The sequence below is a fragment of the Phascolarctos cinereus genome, unplaced genomic scaffold (assembly GCF_003287225.1).
Source record: "Phascolarctos cinereus isolate Bilbo 61053 unplaced genomic scaffold, phaCin_HiC Scaffold_5;HRSCAF=322, whole genome shotgun sequence".
Classification (NCBI taxonomy): Eukaryota; Metazoa; Chordata; class Mammalia; order Diprotodontia; family Phascolarctidae; genus Phascolarctos; species Phascolarctos cinereus.
This window is the reverse complement of record NW_027555958.1, coordinates 60,777,984-60,800,125: the sequence shown is the minus strand read 5'-3', so window position 1 is coordinate 60,800,125 and position 22,142 is coordinate 60,777,984. Positions and strand designations below refer to the sequence as shown.

General features: G+C 37.9%; 1 long non-coding RNA gene across 1 annotated transcript in view; it reads right to left on the bottom strand.

Moving 5' to 3' along the window:
* Window positions 1-553: 553 nt before the first annotated feature.
* Window positions 554-22,142, bottom strand: part of LOC144457897 (uncharacterized) — a 48,889-nt gene continuing 27,300 nt past the window's right edge. Inside the window, exon 2 of the long non-coding RNA XR_013487492.1 lies at window positions 554-853. This is a non-coding gene — a long non-coding RNA (uncharacterized LOC144457897). The remainder of the gene's footprint in view (window positions 854-22,142) is intronic.

Genomic DNA, 22,142 nt, shown 5'->3' with positions numbered 1-22,142 from the left:
TGAGAGCCAATCGTTAAATTTTCAGTGCGAGCATTTGTACCTTGGATATCAGCAAATACTATAAATCACGGTTGATTTATTATTTTGTGATTATCTAGACTTAAGAAAATGATGGAGGAAATGTTAATAATGCATTTTAAACTTAAAAATATTTCCCACATATACCATCCCCTCCAAAATAGTTGTTAAATGTTTACCAGCACACCACTCTCTGAGACCTTCAACAAGTTACTTAACTCTATTTCTAGGTCACTTCCTAAGTTGTAGCAAAGATGGGAGAGGGAGTTTCCTCATCCCCAAATTCCTATACCACTGAAGTTACATGTCCCTTGATGCGGTACACTGAGCACTGGACAGAATACTCCACTAATCTAAGGAATGCAGCATGCAAATAGTATATGCAGAGAAGAAATCAAACCAGATACAACACAAAAACATCTTAACAGTTAACATTGAAAACATGTTTAGTTACATAAATCAACTCAAAAGGTCAATATAAACACAATCAACGAATCAAGCACAGTTGCATGAAAACACAGAGGAAAAACAAAACTGAGAGAGAAATATGTTTAATAAAAATTTGCATTTTCTTCCTCAAGACTTTTTCTCTTTGTGGCATCAGGAGGTTTCTTTGCACAGTGGTTTTCTTCTCCTTAGTGCTTGAACCATAAATGACGCATGTGCGAGAGATAAGCCCTTCCAGCTGCTCAAAATTAGCTTAGTCACCAGTCTAGTGAGACCATCCATGAAATATTCTAATGCCTGGCCATTTGTTACCACTGAACTCCAAGGTGGGGGCTGGGGACATGGAATTAGGCAGTCTTCTAGCTCAGTCAGAGTGGGGTCTGATCATCTGTAGAACATGAAAAACAAAGAATGGGTCATTCCCATGATTTTTCTAACCCTTTCACTTCTTGTACTCTTTTCTGTTCATTTATTTAGTTGTCTATATTCATGCTCACTCAGGGTTGAACTGGCATAGTTATCTAACCAATTTTTGAGATAGAAGGGCCCTCATCAAGCCATCTATATCCAAAAGAAATCCCCACTAACACATACCTGAAAAGTGGTTATCTATCTTCTTCTTAAAATCCTGCAATGAGAGGAAACCTGATCTATCTCAAGGCAGCCCATTCCACTTCGGAAAGCTCTAATTAGTAGGATGTTTTGTCAGTCATTGAGCCTGAATGTGCCTCTTTGCAACTCCCCCAATCCATTAATCTTCATTCTGCCCTCTGGGGCCAAACAGACTAAGTATAATCTCTCCTACACATGACAACCTTTCAAATACTTTAATACAATTATCATGTCTTCCCCCTACCCCCTAGGCTTCTCTTCTATGGGCTAAACACCCCCAGTTCCTTCAGCTAGTAATCTGCATATGGCATAGTGTCAAGGTACTTCACCATCCAGGTCGCTGTCTTCTGAATTATTGCTAGTTTATCATTATCATTAAATGATGTTATCCAAAATTGAACACAACATTCTAGATGAGATCTGACAAGAATAAAGTATAAAAAAAGGATCATCACCTCCTTAGCCCTAGAAATTACATCTCTTTTAATAAGCCCAGAATTGGATTAAGTTTTGGGGCTGCTACATCATAATGTTGATACATATTGAACTTGAAGGACAGTGAAATCCCCAGATTTTTCCAGGCAAACTGCTATCTAACCATAGCTACCCTTTCAGGTATTGAAAATTGATTTTTTGAACTCAAGGGCAAATCTTTACGTTTATCGTTATTGAATTTCATTTTATTAGATTCATCCAAGTGTGGTAGCCTCTCAAGGTCTTTTTGTATCCCAACTCTGTCATCTAGTATTTTAGCTATCCCCTTTGGTGTCATCTGCAAATTTGGTGAATGTGCCATCTATACCTTTAATAAAAGTATGAAATGTTACAAGGCAAAAGACAGATAGTTATCTAAAGCACTCCCCTGGAGACCTCCCACTAAATTGACTTTGAACCACTAACAATTACTCTTTGAGTCTGTCTATCCAACTAGTTTGGCATCCATCTCATTGTATTATCAACTACTCCATATCTCTCCATTTTCTCAACAAGAATAGCATGAAATATTGTATCAAAAGCCTTGTTAAGATCAAGGCAAACCATATGTCCAGCATTCCTATCACCCAACAGTTCATTAACCCTGTCAAAAAAAAAAAGAAATGAGATTACTTTAGTATGACCTATTCTTTATGAAACTATGCTGGCTCTTAGTAATTACTGTTTCCCTTTCTAGATGTTAAAGAACCATCTCTTTAATGAGCCATTCTGGAATTTTTCCAGGAATTAAATACAAGCTCACCAACCTACATTTTGTAGATTTTATTCTCTTCCCTTTTTTGAAAATCAAGACATTTTATCTTCTTTATGTTATGTTCTTGTGGTTCCCTCTTCTATTTTCCGTCATCTTTCAAACATTACTAATAGTAACTCAGCATCAAATCAACCAGTTCTTTTAAGTACCTGAGAATAAAATCTATCTGAGCCAAGTGATTTAAATTCATCAAGAGCAATTAGGCAGTCTCTTATATCCTATCTTTACTTATCTTAGGTATCTATGAGGTCTGCCAGTTTTTCTCTGTCCTTTCCAGTGTCCTTTCCATCTCTAAGGTGAAACCAGATCATTGAATTGTTTTAGAGCAAGAGAAAGACATGCTCAAACTGGCATTTCAGGCCATTTCTCATGACACAGAAAACAGAAGCAAAATGATTTACCAGCTCTGTGCCATCTACCCTCAGCAAAACTCCAATTTTTTTCTTTGATACTCTTCCCCATCCCATCACACACTGGCTATGTGACTCTATATGTCATTTAACCTCTTACTTCCCAAAGCAATTCTGTTCCATTTTTGTCTTTCTACACCCACTGCCTCACATAGTGCTTTGTACATAGTAGGTGCTTAATAATTGTTTGTTGAACTCAGTCAAATTGAATGGAAATTGAATTGCTTCATGTATGTCTTTCTTTTGTCTCCAGCTAGATTATAAGATATTAGAACCTAATTATAATTACATAATTAAGATCTAATATATTATTATAAGACTGAGACAACCACCTTTGGTAGAAGGAGTTAGTTTCCTTATCCTAGAGGTCTCTAAATTAGTGAGATCTTAAGTCTTGTTCCTATCCCCAACCTATAGCTAACTTTGTTAAGACCTAATTTGTGGTCAAGGCTTCCTAAACCCTGGAGATACAAGGTCCTGTCTGACCTAATTAATTAGCTAAGCAATGATTTGTTGGATACATTCTGTGCATATTCTACTCTGTTTGGTAAGGATATAGAAAGGAGTAGAGCCATAATGAAGAATTTCTAGACATGAAGCAAAAACAACTGAGTAGAGGTAAGGAACAAGAGAAGGAGACGGGGGCCAGTAACAGTGCAGAGGACAGTCTAATCATAGGTGCGGCCGCATTGGGAGAGGCAGAGGTTAAGGATTTGGAGGAAAAGGTATGTCCAGGAAAGAGACAATCTAATGATTATATTCAGGAGGTGGCATTTATCTGGAGTGGAGGAAAAAGCTAGCAAAAGATGGTGAGGCGAGGTGTGGTGTTGGTAGTTGCTACAAGAAGGAAGTACGACCCCCCCAGAGAGGAAGCAAGTCCCTCCAAAAAGAATGGTCACCATGATCACTTCATCCCAGCTTTGATAATCTGAGGTAAAGATCTTTCATCCCATGCTAGCTGTGGTTTCAAATCCAGCCTCAAGCACTTACTAGCAATATGACCCTGGGCAAGTCACTTAATTTCTGTTTGCCTCAATTTTCTCATCTGTAAAATTATCCTGAAGTGTAAAATGGGGATAATAATAACACCTACCTCCCAGGGTTGTTGTGAGAATCAAATGAGATATCTTTTTTTGCTTTGTTTTTGTTTTTGTTTTTGTTTTTTTTGGTGAGGCAATCAGGGCCAAGTGACTTGCCCAGAGTCACACAGCTAGTAAATTTCAAGTGTCTGAAGTCAGATTTGAATTCAGGTCCTCCTGACTCCAAGGCCAGAGCTCTATCCACTGCACCACCTAGCTGCGCCCAAATGAGCTATTTTTATAAGATATTTAGCACTAGGTCAGGGCAGCTAGGTGGCGTAGTGGATAGAGCTCTGGCCTTGGAGTCAGGAGGACCTGAGTTCAAATCCAGCCTCAGACACTTGACACTTACTAGCTGTGTTACCCTGGACAACTCACTTAACCTCAGCAAAAAGCAAAGAAAAAAAAAAGCACTAGGTCTGCATCCCACACATAAAAAAGGAAAAGGATCTATTTGTACAAAAATATTTATAGCAACTCTTTTAGTGGAAGCAAAGAATTAAAACTTGAGGGGACATCCATCAACTGGGGAATGGTTGAACAAGTTGTCATATATGATTGTGATGTAATATTATTGTGCTATAAGAAATGACACCAGGATGCTCTCAGAAAAACCTGAAAAGACTTACATGAACTGATACAAAGCAAAATGATCAGAACCAGGAAACCATTGCATACAGTAATAGCAATATTGTACTGTGATCAACTATGAATGGCTTAGCTATTCTGAGCAATACAATTATCCAAGACAATTCTGAAGGATTCATGATGTAAAATGCTATCCATCTCCAGAGAAAGAACTGATAGAGTCTGAATGCAGGTCGAAGCATACTTTTTCTTTACTTTCTTTATTTTTCTTGGGGTTTGTTTTGTCTGTATTTTCTTTTACAACATGACTAATGTAGAAATATGTTTTATATGACTGCCCATGTATAACATATTAAATTGCTTGCCTTTTCAATGCAGAGAGGGGAGGGAAGGAGGAAGAGAGTTTAGAACCCAAACATTTTTAAATGAATGCTAAACATTGTTTTTACATGTAATTGGAAAGAAAAAATATTAAATTTAATTAGAATTTTTAAAACTATATAATAAAATGCTTAGCACAGTTTTGGCTCACAGTAGTCACTGCATAAATATCAGTCATAATAATAATAACAATAATGATATTACTTTCCTATTCAAAGTTACCTCTTACAAATTCCTGATAAAAAGCCTCCACTCTTATCAGGTGAGAATATTCTGTACTCTGATCCCTCGATTAGGCCATTTATGTTGTCTAGGAGAGTTCTTCCCCTCCCCAACCACTTTTCTGAATTCTACCTATCCTTCAATGTCTAGCTCTTCCCATCACTTCCATGAGTACTTCATCTTCTTCCCTATGCCACAATGATATTTTTATTGTCAACAGTCCTATTTTGGGCATTTAATTATTTACTACCTCCTACTCAGAGAAGGCAAGCTCCTTCAGGGAAAATAGTGTTTCATTTTTATCTTTCTATCTCTACTGCCTAGCATATGATTTATACATAGTAGGAGCTTAATAAATAAATGCTTGTTGAGCTGAATTGAATTGAAGATGGACTGATACATATATATGCATGTGTGCTTTTATGTGTACGTGTACATATATGTATAAGTGTATCTTCCCTTTCTCTTCAACTAGATTTAAGCTTTTGGAAGATGACAACCATTTCTGTTGTGTGTCTGACACTTTGTGACTCCATGTAGGGTTTTCTTGGCAAAGATACCAGAGTGGCTTGCCATTTCCTTCTCCAGCTCATTAAAAAAAATTTTTTTTTCTGTATTGATTTATCTATTTTTAGTTTTCAACATTCACTTCCACAAGATTTTGAATTCCAAATTTTCTCCCCATCTCATCCCTCCCCCCCACCCCAAGACTTCTGAATACCCCTTCCTCTAATCTGTCCTCCCTTCTATCTCCTCCCCCTTCTTTCATCCCCTTCCCCTTCTCCAGCTCATTTTACATATGAAGAAATTGAGGCAAACAGGGTTAAGTGACTTGCCTAGGGTCACACATAGCTAGTAAACATTTGACCCCACATCTGAACTCAATTCTTTCTGACTCCAGGCCCAGTGTTTTATCCACTGTGTCACCTAGCTGCCTCTAAGGTGAAACTAGATCATTGAATTGTTTTAGAGCAAGAGAAAGATGTGATCAAACTGGCATTTCTGGAAGATTAACATGATAACAATATATAGGACACATTCAGGGATACTGGAGGCAGCTCATACCAGCTCAAGAGAAATGATTGTTTAATTTTCATTGTGAGCATCTATACCTCAGAAATGGGAAAATACTAGAAATCAGGAATTGATTTATTGTTTTATTGATTTCTAGATTTTGTAGTGATAAAGAGTATATTAATAATGTCGATTAAACTTAAAAGTCTCATGTATATATATTTTTTTCCAGAGAGAGAATTTTTAAACATTTACTAGCACACCTAAAACAGAAAGTTCTTTTAACAGTCCACACATAAAATGGATGTAAGTCATCGTTCAGAGGAAGATGTAGCAGGACTTGGGCATTGGCAGAAGATAGCAGAGAGTTAAAAGATAATGCCAATTTTTGAGGCTAAGTGATTAGGAAGCTATGGTTCTATTGACAGAAAAAGGAATGTTGTGGGGCAGCTAGGTGGCACAGTGGATAGAGCACCAGCCCTGAAATCAGGAAGACCTATGTTCAAATCTGGCCTCAGACCAAACACTTAACACTTAACTAGCTGTGTGACCCTGGGCAAGTCACTTAACCCCAATTGCCTAAAAGCAAAAAAGAAAAGAAAGAAAAAAAGAAAAAAGAAAAAGGAATGTTGAGAAAAGGAGGTAGTTTTGAAAGTAAGGCAAAAAGTTCAGTTTTGAACTTGGTAGGTTTAAATAATGGTAGAACATCCAGATGGAAATGTCCCTAAGTTGTTTAGGACTAGTATATGGTAATACTAGTGCTACATGGAGTTACAAAATGTCAGACACACAACAAAAATGGTTGTCATCTTCCAAAAATCAAGACTAGCGATATCTTCCTCACACTTCTTAAGATTTTATTATTAACTTGACTTATCATTGCATAATTCTGTTTACCATGATATAATATTTAAAATGTCTGCATTTTAGTACATTGTATGACTTGCATAAAGGTATTATCTTGTGTATGCCTTTGTCATTTAGGCTGAGTGAAGTGGGTGATAAATAAAATTCACTTTATATAGAGGTCTGCCAAAACCATCCACCTATGTAAAGCAAGAACTGTCTATATATGTCAATTGACACACCCTTTCTAGAAGCAGTGGTAGTATTGATTAGACTAGTTGTACCCAGAACAAAAGAGGAAAAAGAGTGCGAAGTGGAGATGGAAGAGGTACCCAGAGAGTGGTAGCCAGATTGCAAGATGCTATGAGTGTGCAATTGGATGGCTGCGTGGTAAATAAAGGTAAACCATGTACTGGAGGCTGAAGGCTGGAAGCTAGAGAATGGGACAGTCTAGTAGATATGTCAGCTAAGCAGAGTATTTAGTCACCAGTCAAGGTAGCTGGGCCCTGGGTTGAAAACCTTAACAATAAATGAATTCACTTCCGCAGAGACAAGGAGCATGATTTCTGGAGGTCAAGGTCTAATGCAGAAGTCCAGCTGGGGAAGGAGAAAGAACAGTCAGGTGACAACATGACCTGGTTGAAGGGTTTGGTGGGAAAAATAGATAAAGCATGGTTTGGGGTTGGGACCAAATAGTAGATATAAATAAATTCAATCCTCAAAAAGAGAGTACGGTTCAAAATCTTACATTATACCTTGAAAAAAGGTTGCTTTCCTTTCTAAGAAAGCACTTCATTGAGCTTACTCTTATAATGAATGAACATTCCTTTTGGTTGAGTTCTTCACTGCCATGAAGGCCAATGGGTGGCACAATGCCTAGCACTTAGTAGGTACTTAATCAATACTTGTTTCCTTCCTTCCAAGAATTAATCATTTCACCACTTATCTACCTCAGGGAAACAATGGAGAGCTTAAACCCTCAGTTTACCTTCTGTGGAAAAACAACATTTTTAGAAGTAAAATAATAACTCCCTTCAAATTCAGAGCACAGAAAGCAGAGTTGCTTTTGAAAAGACGGCTTCTAAGTTCATTACATGCAGTATTATGAAATCATAGAAAATTAACTTACACTAAATCAATCTATTCGTCAGCCAATAAGAATTTGTATAGTGTGCAGCAGGCACTGTTTTAAGTGCTGAGGACTCAGAAAGAAAGCAAAAGCAGTAGAGCTAATATTCCAATGGACAAAATAGCATTTATCAATCAGCACATACGTGATAAACACAGAATAAATGGGAGATAGTCTTAAAGGGGCTGGTACTAACATTTAATTTAATGATTTCCACAAAAAGCCAGGTTGGGCCTTTTAAAGAAGTTCCTCTGATAGATAAACGACACATGTCATTGAATGCTCCCAGGGGAAAGGTTTGCTGCAGCTGAATAGCTGCAAAGTTCTATCTCCACAACATCTCTCTCATCTGTCCTCTTATATCTGTTTACTTAGCACCAAACCCTAGGTGAGCACCTTTCACCTGACCTACTAGTCTCTGGTCTCTCCAATCCATCCTACAATCCGGTTCATTTCACAAGTATATATGGGGTGTCCAGGAGAACTAGCAGCTCGGGTGCAAGGGCTTGCTGAGCCCTTTTCAGGGCTGTTCATCCACCTTTGGTGTCCACCTTTCACCCAACTTTCACCTGCGGCTCCAAGAAGCTGTAACATGCACAGTGGCCACATCCCAGTAGACCATCTTAGCAGAGGGGCTTAAGAGTAATCAACGGGCCATAAACCCATCATGAGTTAGGGTAATGCCTACCCCAAGCATGTGAAGATTTCCCCTAGTGCAATGGGAGAACGAGAACGATTTGTTCCAATGGCCATAAAGTTTGTGGAACACTTAGACCTCGGTCAGACATCAAAGACACCAAGGTCATCCACTGCATCCCAGGCCTTTGCCAGGCATCCGGACTTTTACCCTGTCCCTGGACTTCGGTGACTCTGGAAGAGAGTGAGACTGAACACTTTGTGCAACTCTGCCTCACTTAAATGCAATTCAAATGCAAGCCAACACATCATCCATGATGTCATTTGTCCTCTTTGAAAACAAAGGATAAACAACATTATAACATTTCATTTTTTCATTAGTTGTAAGTTGTGATGTAGGAACTTTGTGCATCTCTGCCTCACTTAAATCCAATTCATACATGAGTCAAGACATCACCCTGTGATGTCATTGGTCCTCTTCAAAAATAAAGGATGAATAACATTAAATATCTACTGACACCAACACTGTCAGATACCTGGGAAACAAAATAATAAAATAATCTTTGACCTCAAGGAGCTTACATTCCCTTTCAAGGGGGAAATGACGTATACAAAGAAAATTAAATAAAGACAAAAATATAAATTAATTTCCAAAGGGATGGCACATATTAAAGGCAGTTTGGTAAGAACAGAACAGGGGTTCCAGAGAGTACAATAGGATAAAGGAAAAGATAAGAAGCATGGGGCTTACATAGATGAGTATGAGTGGGTGTGGCATGGTGGCCAAGAAAGGAAGTTTTTGACAAAGTAGCCCACTACTCAGCTGAATCCTGTGTCACTTACTAGCTATATGATCCTGGGCAAGTCATTCTCCCAATCTGTTTCCTCATCTGAAAAGGGAGGGGATTAGACCTCATAGATTCTGAGGTCCCTTACAGCTCTCAATCTCTGATCCCATATTCCAGGAAGCAGATTGCCATATCCTTCACAGAAACAATGGTCATTCTCCACACAATTACAAAAATTTATGTTCCTAAAGTACAAAGAAGAAAAGAGGAAGGTAGGTAAGAAAGAAGGAAGGAAACAAGAATTTATTAAATACCTACTCTGTGCCAACCAATATACTAAGTGCTTTACAAAAATACCTCATTTGATCTTCTCAACAACCTTGGAAGTAGGTGTCATTTATTATCTCTTTCAATCTCATCAAGCCTTGACTGACACTACCTTCCCCAGCATCTTCTCTGCTCTGGTTAGAGAGCTGAAGGGTGGGCACACCAAACTCCTGATGCCTGGATGGCAGAAACTGGACTTTTGGATCCATTCCATGCTGCATCTCCCACTCTGCTAGGTTTCAACTCCACTCTTGGTCTCTACTCTTCCTTGCTTTCTCTTATGTATTATTCCTTTCCACTCACCCACCCACCCCCATTAAATAGTAAGTTCTTTGAGGGCAGGGATTATCTTTTTATTAATTGTATCCCTAGGACTTAGCGCAGCGCCTGAAATATAGTAGGTGCTTAATAAATATTTATTGCATGGTACTGGATCCCCATTTTACACTTGAGGAAACTGAAGCAGACAGAGGTTAAATGACTTGGCCAGGGTCACACAGATAGAAAGTATCCAAGTTCAAATTTGAACTCAGGTCCTCCTCACTCCAGGTCCAGCACTCTGTCCACTGTACCACCTAGACTGTATGATTACCTCTAGGTTTAAATACGGATTCCTTTGTTTAGGTCTTAAAGCACTTCGTAGTCTAACTCCAAGCTATCTTTCCAGATTAATTTTTACTACTCCCCCTCACATTGTATGATCCATCAGTCTACTAGCTCTTTTCCCTATTCGGTGTTCTACTATTGCTCAGAGTGGCCCACTAGCCTGGAATGCTTTCCCTCTTGGCTACTGCCTCTTGGAATTCCAAGTTTCCTTCAAGGCTCAGATCGAGAGCCATCTTCTACACAAAGCTTTGCCCAATCCTTGCTCCCCCTCCCATGTCAGACAAGTGAGCATTCTTCACAGCTGTTAGTAAAACGAATCTCTGAAAAATTACTCTCCCTATATTTCCTATTAACTGTGTACATGTTATTTCCTGCAAAGTGGAATGAAAACTCTTTGGAGAGCCTTGCTTTGTCTGCTTGTTTTGATTTTCTTTTCTTTTTTTCTTTGTATCCCAACTACTCAGCACATACTAGTCAACTAGGTGATGCAGTAGATAGACCACCAGGCCTGAGGTCAGGAAGACCTGAATTAAAATCTAGCCTTAAATACTTACTAGCTGTGTGACCCTTAGCAAGTCACTTAGCCCTGTTTGCCTCAATTTCCTCATCTGTAAAAGGAGCTAGAGAAGGAAATGGCAAATCACTCCAGTGGTTTTGCCAAGAAAACTCCAATGGGGTCATGGGGAATCAGACACAACTGGAAACAATAAAAAAAAAACCAACAACAAATGATTACGGAATTGAATTGAATATATGTATTTATTTTTTTCAATCCTTGATAGCAACATTAGGATTGTTAAAATATGTAGTCAAGCTGGAGGGAAGAGTTTCCTTTTTCTAATGCTGAAAGATATGACAAGAGAAAATTTCAAAAACCTCTTAACATTGAAGCCAGAAGATCCAGGTTTGTGTCCTGTCTGTCCTTTAGTAGCCATGTGAATATGGGCAAATCTTCTGACCTTTCTTCTCTATGAAATGGGGATGCTAAGTCTTACACTGCCTACCTCCCAGGATGGTTATGAGGCCCAAATGAGTTAATGTCAGGAAAATGCTTTGTAGCCATAAAGCTCTGGTTAAATGGAAGCTATGATTATTAGTTTCAAAAAGCACAAAGCAGTTGACAACGGTTCAGTTGATTTTTTTTTCCCCCTGAGGAAGATAGCTTCCTGCTGTTAATAACCACTGTTAACAACTCAGAGATGGTATCAACCGTAAGAGGAGGGAATCTGTCTTCGCATCTGTGAAATGAGGATAATACTGTTTACAGAAGCTGCAATCAAATCAAATAATTTACAGAAAGTATTTTGCAGCTGTAACACACTATATAAATGTGAAGTCTTTTTGCTGAAAGGATGCTGAAAGCTTTTTTTTAAGTTTGTATAAATGTCATTGAAACAAAGGGAGGGTCCTCTGAGGTCATCTAGTCTAAAACCACCTCACTTACAGATAGGAAAACTGAAGCCCAGAAATTAAGTGCCTTACCCATCAGACAACCGGTAAGTGGTAAAACCAGAATTTGAACTTAGATCTTTTCCTCCTAGTCCAGCCTTCTTTCCTTTGCACTGCCCTGCTATTCTGACTCGCTCATGATAAGTGTCCTCTCTTCTACCTTATCTCTTACTTTATATGAGTAATGTATACACTTGAGACAGAACAGTGACCATTTTCACCAAGAAAAACCATTGAGGGAAATTTTCCACCGACGCATGTTGAAAGGAGCCCTCTTTCCTATCCAGCTGGAATACCTGTTCTTGATTGACCGTGGCACAAAACTTGTAACTTCAATTAAACAAGGAACAACTATTCAATTACAAAGCAGTTTAAGCCCTGAGGCATCCATGTACCAGAAAAGTGGTTAATTACTGTCTTTGGATGAAGATGGTTCATTGCCATAGCCTGACTCTAGATTATTTCTTCTCAAGATAAAATGACAAATGAATCAGGAGTTTCAACTAATGGTTATATGGAGTTATCTGGAATTTGTGGCAAATTAATAACCCAGATGTTCTTTAAGTAACAGTGAATTTAATTAATTTTCTTGTTGAATAAAATGTCCTTAGATGTTTTATTCATTTCAAAAATGAAACGAATTCCTTTTTTTAAGTCAAAGAAACTGGGAATAAAAAGTATTATCTCATTCCCTTAACAATTCAATTAAGTTCAGCAAATATTTATTAAAAAGCTTTTGTTGTTGTTTTTGTTGTTGTTGAATAGTGTCTGACTCTTCATGACCCCATTTTCTTAGCAAAAATACTGGAGTGGTTTGCCATTTCCTACCACAGCTAATTTTACAGATAAGGAAATTGAGACAAACAGGGTTAACTGACTTGCCCAGAGTCACACAACTAGTTGTTATCTGAGGCTTGATTTGTACTCAGGTCTTCCTGACTCCAGGCCCTGGGCACTCTATCCACTGCACAATTCTATTCTGATGTCTTATCCTGGTGTGGAGGTAACTGTGGTCTCTCAAGATGGATTTCAGCAGAGTATATGTCTTCCCATTTGGGTCTTACCATATTGCAAAGGCTTCCAGTACATGTCTAGGAATGAACTGAGCCTACTTTCTGAGGATGAGCCTGAGTAAATATGAAGCATCTCATCAGTAGTGAACTGGCCATATGATAAGGAATCCTTTGGCTGTGGCTACTCATGGATCAAAGGAAAAGACAGATTTGTTCAGTCCTGTGCAATGCCCTTCTACTTCATCAGAGATGGCAGCAAAATTACAAGTAAAGGGGCAAAGGATGATGCTAAGAATCACAGAATTTTTAGACCATTCATAAACATGAACTTAATTATCGGTACTCGAGCAATGAGATCCCATACACTGACTAGTTAGGACACATAGTACTGGAAGAAATTAATCACCCATCTTGATGTTCTTGGTATAAGCAAAATCAGAAAGCAAAAGGAAGTCGCCACTAAATGGGAGGATGGCTCTTTGGACAAGCAAATAAAGAAAATGGCCAAACCGATTTTTATCCTATATCCAAAAGCAACAAGAAACATTTCATGGGACATTTAGTCATTTGATATTAAAATGCTTATGATGGATATCTGTGAAAAGACCATCAGGAAATATTGTAGATTAGATATTCAAAAATCTATAGTAGAAGATAAAGAGGCAGAGCAGTTCTTCTACAAATAACTTGACAATCATCAAAATCTGCAGCAATTATATGGTGTTTTAAGGTTCGCAAAGTGCTTTACAAGTATTATTCCGTTTTATCCTTACCACAGACCAACGAGGTAGGTGATATTATTATCCCCATTTTATAAATGAGGAAACTAAGACAGACAGAAGTTAATAGACTTGCCCAGGGTCCTATAGTTACTAAGTGTTTGAGGCTGGATTTGTTTCTGGGCAGTTAGGTGGCACAGTGGATAGAGCGCAGAAACTGGAGACAGGAAGGCTTATTTTCCTGAGTTCAATCTGGCCAAGTCACTTAACCCTGTTTGCCTCAGTTTCCACATCTATAAAATGAGCTAGAGAAGGAAATGGCAAACCATTCTAGCGTCTTTGCCAGGAAAACTCCAAATAGGGTCATGAAGAGCTATACATGACTGAAAAAGGACTTAACAACCATAACAACTCCCTGACTCTAGGTCCAGCATTACATCCACCACCTTAGCTACCTAGGGACAAGAGCCTCTGAATTAAGTAAGCATATACTTTGATACACAATGATTTTGATTCAAAGGTGAGAATTGGCAGGACGGCAAGAAATACACTGGAAAATATAGATCAAGAAAAAGGAATAAGATTATCAGGAATACTTCTTAAAGAGAAGACTCGAAAGGCACTACATGTGGCGAGCAACATATAACATCAACTAATAAAAGAAAGGAAAGAAAAGAAAAAAGAAAATGACTGTGATTTACAAGATAAGAAATAATTCACTACAGATGTGGGAGTTATTCCTGAATTAGCTGTCTGTGTATTATCAGAATGCAACTTGTTAGGGGAAATATTGATATTATACAAAGTTAGAAGAAAAAAGGATGAGAAAGATATAGGGCATACAATTAAACTAATTCCAGCTTGACCTATTTAAACAAGCTATTGGTGCTTCATCTCAAAAAAATGGACAAAAGAAAGGATATTGTCATCAATTACAATAATTTCCTGTAGAAGTTCAACCAATTGATATAAAATGAGATCAAGAGGACCTAAAAAGCACCCAAGTCAGCAAACACATGACCTACTTAATAGCTGAGCAGAGAGCTGTGGACACCAAAGACCATGTAGGTTTAGGATATAAAGTCATTTGTAAAATCTCATAGAGGAAGATGGCAAAATAATATTAGTATCATCTCATAAAAGAAACAGAAGCAGTAGAAGGTAAAGATAAAGTTTAAAGGAAGCTTGGTAAAAGACCCAACTAAGAAAAATCATTCCAAAGGATGAAACTAAGAGGATGACAAAGGAAAATATAAAAGATATGCAGAGTTTTTCTATAACAAATTTTTTTTTGTCACCAAGAACAATGATGCCACCATACTTGGACTCTGATATCATAGCCCCAAATGAGCTCATCAAGGTGGTAGGAATAGCTCAAAAGAGGACAGATATGGGAAAAGCAGCAAAACCAAGTGTAAGTAGAAAAGGTACATACTGAAAGAGATGCAATTGTGAGAGTATTGAGATATTTGTTGCCAAGGTATTTGAACGAGGGAAAGCTATCAAAGGTATGAGGGGAAAAATTGTCTATTTTATTAGAACAAGACAAAAAAAATCAATCAAGGTTTCAATCAATGAATTAAAAATCTATCAACTACCAAAGTTATTTCCTATCTATATAAAAATTTTTATGAGAATATTCTCCATATATAAAGCCAGGGCATTTGATGAGAGTATTAATTGGTAAGGAATAGATAGGCTTTCCCAAGTGATATCCTGCATAAACTACATCTTTACCATAAAACAATTGACTGGAAGATGTAGAAAATGCAAGACCCATCAGTACTCATTATTTGACTATTTTTTAAAAAGCATTTGATTCAGTACAAAAAACTCTTGCTTTAGAGGCTCTCCTTCAACAAAGCAACAATAAATTACTCACAGAGAATTCATTCAGAAGTTTCTTTCTAAAAGTCACTAAGGTGACAAGGGTAAAAGTGAAACCTAAGTAGTAGAGGAAGAGGCCTGCAATTCCATGATCTCAACTTCACAATGTACTGGCTCCAGGTGAGCTGATATTTCTTTTGAGACTAAACTGCAGAATGGGAGGGTGAATATGAGGGTAGATAGGAGAAAAAAAGGTAGCGGGGTATGTGTTATGTTCCCTAATCTGGTAATGGTAAGTAATGAAGAAAAAAAATGCCATTGTGTATCAGAAAAAAGAGAGGCTACAAAGAATGGTTAGGGTGGCAAAGGGAGGAATTTGAAACAGAGGGAAATAAAAAGAGAAATATTAATTAAGTAGTGGGAGTGGATCCTACTTAAAGGACACTCCCATGGTGGGAGAGAGCTATTCTATAGTCATAGATGAGGATCTTAAATGAGTATAATCTTCTGGTATTTGGTGCTTAGAGAAATCACTACTCTGAGAGAATGCTGTGTCTTCATGGGTAGCATCCTTCCTCAGGAGAAGAGGAATTATAGCTCATGTTGGCAATTGACATCCAGAAGGGTGGGAAGTCAAGGAGGTACAGGGTAGAGCTCAAGGAAAATGGAAATATAATGATCATTGGTTGGACAGGAAGTAGTAATGAACTATATAATCAGGGACACAGGAAAATGTCTACTATGGGCAATATTTCTATCCTCTTATCTCCTACAGGAATTGATACTTTGAGTAAGGTACAACCAAAAGGGGGGGCGGGGCAAGATCTTTAAGATATTTACAAAGAAACTGTTTAGAAAAGGCAGAAGTGAGGAAAGAGAGCATTCTAGATATTGAGGACAGCCAATGAAAAAGCATATAGTTGGGAGATGAAGTATTGCATGCAAAGAACAGCAGGGTCAAGGTCAAAGAATGGTTGAGTATGTGGCAGGACTGTAGGAAAACAGGCACACTAATACACTGTTGGTGGAGTTGTGATTTATTTCAACCTTTCTGAAAAACATTTTCAATTATGAGACAAAAGTCACTAAACTGCATCTGTCAATAAACAAGAATTTATTATCTATCTACTATGTGCCAGTAACTGTGCTTGGTATATGATGATAAAAATTAAAATTAAATTAAATTAAAATTTAAAAATTAAAAGCTCTTGCTTACAAAGGGCTTACAATCTATAGGAGAGACAAAATGTACATATAATAAATGCATACAAAATATATTAAAATAAGTATCAGGTAGTCTAAGGAAAGAGGGAACTCTTAGCTGGCAGAGAAGGAAGAGCAGAATCAGCACTTGAACTCAGTCTCAAAGGAAATAAGTGATTCAATGAAACGGAGATGAAGAGGGAGTACATTCCAAGTATGGAGTACAAAAGCTACTACTAATGAAGTGCTGAATGTAAGAAATAGTAAGAAGACCAAACCATAGAATGAGGAATGGGGCGGGGAGGAGGAGGTTAATGTACAATCATCCTGGAAAGGCAGGTTGGGAGCAGGCTGTGAAGGGCTTTGACAGCCAAACAAAGTTTGTATGTTACCCTGGAGGTAATATGGAGCCCCTGAAATTTACCAAGTAAGGGGGCCAGAGGTGTGATGTGGTCAGACCTCTCTGCTTTAGGAAAAACTCTACATACCCTTTGCTCCAGGGAAGCCAGTATTGAGCCTATCCCCCAATCATATCACAGACAAATAAAATGTCTCATGTGTGTGAAATTTATGTAAACATATACACATATACATCTATATGTAAACACATATATTTACAACAGAAACTTTTTTTACAAATAAAGTAGATTTCCAGCCACATGGAACTGACTAAACAAATGATAGTATATGAATGAAATGGAATATTATTGTACTACAAATATCACGAATATGAAGAATTAAGAGTCTTGGGAATACTTGTATGAAAATGATACATAGCAAAGTAAGAAGAATGAAGAACAGGATGTACACGATGACTATAATAATGTTAAGGAGAATAGTAATAACAACAGCAGGACTCAGATCTCTGCAATGAACAATCTTGTTTCCAGAGGACTTAGAATAAAACATGCCTCCCTCCTCACGGTAGAGGAGTGATGGAAAATGGGGACAGAATAAAGCATACACTGCCAGACATAATGTATTAGTTTGTTTGGCTTAACTCTGCTTTTTTGCTGTAAGGGAGAGTTCTGTAGGGGGAAGAGGGGAGGATTATTGGGAAATGAGAGTGATGTAAAAAAATCAATAAAATAAGAAAACTTAGAAAAAGAAAAAGAATTAACTACATATGGTAACCAGACTAATCTTCTCAAAACATTATTTTTATTATGTCATTCTCAAACTATAAATCTATAATGAATATCCACTGCCTATCAGATTAATTTCAAACTCCTCATTAGGCATTCAAAGCCTCCAATGTAGTCAAAAGACTGGTCATGTTGACCAGAGAGCAGAATGACCTCTCTGAACAGCTCATCAACCACCAGTATGGGGACAGGATCCAAGAAAGGGATATCTATGCGCTGGTGGCATCCAGAAGCAGCCTGTGTTATTAAACAACCAAGCTGGTAGCTGCATGGTTTAATGGAAAGAGCTACAGACTGACTTTGGAGTCGGAAGACCTGGGTTCAAATCCTCTCTGTGCCACATATTCCTTATCTGGACTAAGTAAAAGTCCCTACACCTCTGTGTGCCTTGGTTTTCTCATCCGTAAAAGAAGCACACTGGGCTAGCTGGCCTTTCAAGTGCCCTCTAACTTTGGCTTTCTGATCCTGTGATCCCACTAGCCTGGTGAAGACAGAAGATCCATGTGTCCTATCACTGCCATTAACTAGTAGTTTTCTCTTTCAGCTAGCGACTTAGCCTCTTTAAGTTTAGATAATATGATTTGGTTGAATTAGAAGACCTCCAACACCTTTTCTAGCTCTTACATTCTTTGGCCTTATTGTTTTAATAACATCCCATCCTTCCAGTCTCCCCAACTAAATACCATGAAGTCACCTTTTATTTATCCTTCCCCCAATCTGCTTTATCTACCTCCTTAGTCTGGAGAGGAAAAGACTGAATGTGGATGTAATCACTATCTTCAGATAATTGAAAGGTTTAGGGATGAGCTTTAGATTTATTCTGTGTAGCTTTGGATATCATAAGAAGAGCCAATGAAGTTGCAGGAGATAGAACTCAGCTCAATATAAGGAAAAAGCATTTAACAATTAGAATTCTCTAAAAAATTAAGTCCATTCCTTTGGAAGCCATGAGTTTCCCTTCAGAGGAAGTATTAAGCTTTTGTTTGTTTGCTTGTTTGTTGTTAAATACTATTTTATTTTTCCCAATTACATGTAAAAACAATTAACATTTTTTTAAAACATTGAGTCCAAATTCTCTCTCTTGTTCCCTTCCCTTCTGGCTCCCTGAGACAGCAAGAAATTTGACATAGACTATACATGTGCAATCGTGCAAAACATTTCCATATTAGTCATGCTGTGAAATTAGATAGAAAAAAATCCATGAAAAAAAAAGTAAAAAATAGTGTACTTTAATCTGCATTCAGACTATCAGTTCATTCCCTGGATGTGGAAAGCATTTTTCATCATGAGTCCTTTGGAATTGTCTTGGATCATTGTAATGCTCAGAATAGCTAAGCCATTTATAGTTGATCATAATACAATATTGCTATTACTGTATACAATGTTCTCCTTGTTCTGCCCACTTCACTTTGCATCAGTTTGTGTAAGTCTTTCCAGGTTTTTCTGAAATCTGCTCTTGTCATTTCTCATAGCACAGTAGTATTCCATTACAATCATATGCTACCATTTGTTCAACCATTCCCCAATTGATGGATATCCCCTCAATTTCCAATTCTTTGCCACAACAAAAAAAGAACTGCTATAAGTATTTTTGCATATGTAGGTCCTTTTCCCTTTTTAAAAAAATCTATTTGGGATACAGACCTACTAGCAGTATTGGTGGATTGAAGGGTATTTATTCACTTGGGCATACCCTTTGGGCACAGTTCCAAAATGTGCTCCAGAATGGTTGGATCAGTTCACAACTCTACCAACAATGTATTAGTGACCTGATTTCCCCCCATCCTTTTCAACATTTATCATTTTCCTTTTCTGTCTTATTAGCCTATCTGATAGGTACGAGGTGGTACCTCAGAGTTGTTTTGATCTGCATTTCTCTAATCAATAGTGATTTAAGACATTTTTTCATATGATTATAGATACCTTTGATTTCTTCATCTGAAAACTTTCTGTTCATATCTTTTGACCATTTTTCAATTGGGGGATGACTTGCATTCTTATAAATTTGAATCAGTTCTTCATATATTTGAGGAATGAGGCCTTTATCAGCAACACTTGCTGTAAAAACAAATTTCCTTCCAGCTTTCTGCTTTCCTTCTAATTGGTTACCTTGGTTTTCTTTGAGCAAGGCCTTTTTTAATTTAATATAATCAACATTATCCATTTTACACCTTGTAATGCCCTCTGTCCCTTGTTTGGTCATAAATTCTTCCCTTTTCCATAATTCTGACAGGTAAACTATTCCCTGCTCTCCTAATATGTTTATGGTATCACCCTTTATGTCTAAATCATGTATCCATTTTTACCTCATCTTGTCATACAGTGTAAGATGTTGTTGTATGCCTGGTTTCTGCCATACTGTTTTCCAGTTTTCCCAGGAGTTTTTGTCAAATAGTGAGCTCATGTTCCAAAAGCTTGGGTCTTTGGGTTTATCAAACACTGGAAGAATATGGTCATTTACTATTGTGTATTGTGTACCTAATCTATTCCACTGATCTACCACTCTAATTTTTAGCCAAATTGTTTTGATTATTACCAATCTATAATACAATTTGAGTGCTGGCATGTCTAGGCCATCTTCTTTCATAATTTTTTCATTAATTCCTTTGATATTCTTGACCTTTTGTTCTTCTATATGAATTTTGTTGTTATTTTTTCTAGCTCTGAAAAATCAGAGGAAATGTTCAAGTAAAACATACTGCCCTCCAGTGCTTTATGGTCTAGTCATACTGGCCTATGTACTGTTTTTTCCAATACCATGCTCCATCTCTGGATTATCTGCCTTTGGTTATGCCCTTCGAGGATATCCCTATGTTTGGAATACTCTCTCTCCTCACCTCCACCTCTTAGAACTCCTAGCTTCCTTCAAGACTGAGCACAGGAGGCCTTGTCTTATTTCCTTCTCTGCTCCTTCCCCATCCCCCCACCTCTCACCACCAAAGCCACTAAGGTCTTCCCCTCTAAGGCTTCCTTGTGTCTCTTTGTATGTATCTGTCTCGTACATATACACACATCCATGCTTATGGTCTGCCCTTTGTTATATATGTATGATTTGGTTGCTGAAAGGGAAGGAAAAAGAACATGTGTGTGTGGGACAGCTAATAAAATCGGCTTGAGAAGAAACATAATCCATCACACAAAAATGCCTGAGGAAACATAGATTGAGAGACTTGAAAGAAAACTTCCGTTAAAGAAAAATGCTTTGAGAGGTCCTGTTAAAAAGCAGAGTACTGTCTGAGCTAAAGACAGCGCTATAGTAGCCAATTCATTTACATATGACTATTTTCAGAGTTTTGAAGGTTATAACTGAGAAACTACAAAAAAGAACTTTTGGGGGGGGGGGGTAAAGAAAAGATTAGAGGCCTAAGGGCTGTTAGGATTGCATCTGATGGGTGGATTTCATATCATCAGGTACAGATGAGGCACTGAACACAAAGGTCCTGATTTGAGGCATTGGGGCTATTTGGAAAGACATGACGAGATAAAGATATAGAAGACTGGAGAAGCTGAGCATGGGGATAAGCTAGACAGGAGTTGAGCTGACAGGCCAACTCTTCAGCTGCTTTGATGGGAGCCATGCTGATTAGAAGAAAGGCAGTGTTTTGCTGAGAGCTGATTGGTTGGAGAAAGGCTAGTCAGCAGAGATAGCTGACAGAAGCCAAATAGATTCTGAAAGTACTGACCCCTCTTTGGACAGCTGAGTCCTGGTGCTATATGAAGAACTGCCTGAATGTATTGCCGTCTAGTTCTAATTACAACTTGAGAAAGGGGGAACTTTTACTGCCTTCTAGAGCTTACGAGAAGGAGGAGAAAGATGAATTTCACAACTGTTTTGCTGGAAGTTATGTTGATCTATTCTTGCAAAATGAGTGTAACACTTTCTCAACACCCTGAGAAGGGTGGCCTTATGCTAAAAGAGAGCTTGACACCACTTTAATAGTCCAAGAGTAATGGAGAAGCAGCATTGTCCAGCAGCTGAGCTGGGAAAACCAAGGCAGCTAGCAGAGAAGGGATTTTTCCCTGAGTGATGTGTGGTACAGACCTCCCTAAAGAGAACAAAGAAATCAATAACTACAATCCAGACACACGAGTTGTCCCAAGCATATGGGTTCCCCCATCCGTATGCCTCACTGCTAGGTTTCTGTAATTGTGTGCCTATTTCTCTTCCTTCACCATAGATACTACGTACATTGGTAAAAGAATATGACCCAGGTTTATGGATAGATTGTAATATTTCAATTATTCCTGCTTTTGAAACAATAATAATAATACAGCACTTATGTAATGCTTTAAGGCCTGTAAAGCACTGTGCATACGTTATCTCACTTGATAATAACCCTTCGAATTAGGTGCTATTATTATACCTATTTTACAGATGATAAACCTGAGGCTGAAAGAGGGTTAAGTGACTTGCCCAGGGTCATACATCTAAGC